Source organism: Schistocerca piceifrons, chromosome 7 (assembly GCF_021461385.2).
Source record: "Schistocerca piceifrons isolate TAMUIC-IGC-003096 chromosome 7, iqSchPice1.1, whole genome shotgun sequence".
In the NCBI taxonomy this organism is placed as follows: domain Eukaryota; kingdom Metazoa; phylum Arthropoda; class Insecta; order Orthoptera; family Acrididae; genus Schistocerca; species Schistocerca piceifrons.
Window position 1 is genome coordinate 253,496,493 of NC_060144.1, and position 1,569 is coordinate 253,498,061.

Genomic DNA, 1,569 nt, shown 5'->3' on the forward strand with positions numbered 1-1,569 from the left:
ACAGAAGATAGCTTAATCATATCTAACACTTGCTTCAAAATCATGAAAGAAAGTTGTATACATGGAAGAGACCTGGCGATACTAGAAGGTTTCAGATAGATTATATAATGGTAAGACAGAGATTTAGGAACCAGGTTTTAAATTGTAAGACATTTCCCGGGGCAGATGTGGACTCTGACCACAATCTTTAGATCACAAGTGGAGAAACTGCACAAAGGTGGGAATTTAAGCATATGGGACCTGGATAAACTGACAGAACCAGAAGTTGTGAAGAGTATCAGGGAGAGCATCCATTCATGTCCATTGTGCATTCCGACGGAACTCCAGCGACACCCAAAACGTCTACCAAACTCCGCAGACATGAACGTTATTGAGCATATCTGGATGCCTTGAAACGTGCTGTTCAGAAGAGATCTCCACCCCTTCGTACTCCTACAGATTTATGGACAGCCTTGCAGGATTGTTGGTGTCAATTCCCTCCAGCACTACTTAAGACATTAGTCGAGTCCATGCGGCACTTCTGCGTGCCAGCGTGGGCCCTACACCATATTTGCCATGTGTACCAATGTCTTTGGTTCTTCTGCGTATATACATATTTACATGCCATGCATATATAAAAAGCTATGCCGCCCATCTAAGTGTGAACGTTTATTAGAGAATTGTGTAAAATTTTGAAGTAATCATTGTGCAACTACTCGAGATTTTTACTAACAATATTTTCCCTTTATACTGTATACGTTTATTTATCTACCATATATATTTGAAACATACATAGCCTTTGTCCCTCTTAACGATTATTAGAATATCGTTTAAAACTTTCAGGCTAATTCGTCAAGTAATTTAGAGACTTTTTGTGACAATGTGAAACATCGACTTGTCTTTATATTATAGTATTGACTTTAAATGTATTTTGATATGCCATATAATCAAACATGCCAACGGCCTTGCCGCAGTGGTAACACCGGTTCCCGTCAGTTCACCGAAGTTAGGCACTGTCGGGCTGGGCTAGCACTTGGATGGGTCACCATCCAGTCTGCCGAGCGCTGTTGGCAAGCGGGGTGCACTCAGCCCTTGTGAGGCAAACTGCGGACCTACGTGACTGAGAAGTAGCGGCTCCGGTCTCGTAAATCGACGTACTGCCAGGACAGCGGTATACTGACCATAAGGTATCTGTATGGTGCGAAAAGCGGCAATTGACCCTGAATAAGGGAAAGTATCAAGTTATTCGCACGAGTACTAAAAGAAATTAGCTACATTTCGATTATGCGATAAGTCACGCAAATCTGAAGACTGTAAATTCCACTACATACTTAGGGATTACAATTACAAATAACCTAAATTGGAACGATCACATAGATAATATTGTGGATAGAGCAAACCAAAGACTGCGATTCATTGGCAGAACACTTAGAAGGTGCAACAGGTCTACTAAAGAGACTGCTTACACCACGCTTGTCCGCCCTGTCCTGGAGTATTGCTGTGTTGTGTGGGATCCGCATCAGGTGAGACTGACGGATGACTTCCAAAAAGTACAAAACAGGGCGGCTCGTTTTTTACTATCGCGAAATA

The 1,569-nt window shown here is 42.2% G+C and overlaps 1 pseudogene; it reads left to right on the forward strand.

The window, feature by feature from the left end:
• The first annotated feature begins 934 nt into the window (after positions 1-934).
• Positions 935-1,052, forward strand: LOC124709418 (annotated as a pseudogene).
• The last annotated feature ends 517 nt before the right edge of the window (positions 1,053-1,569 follow it).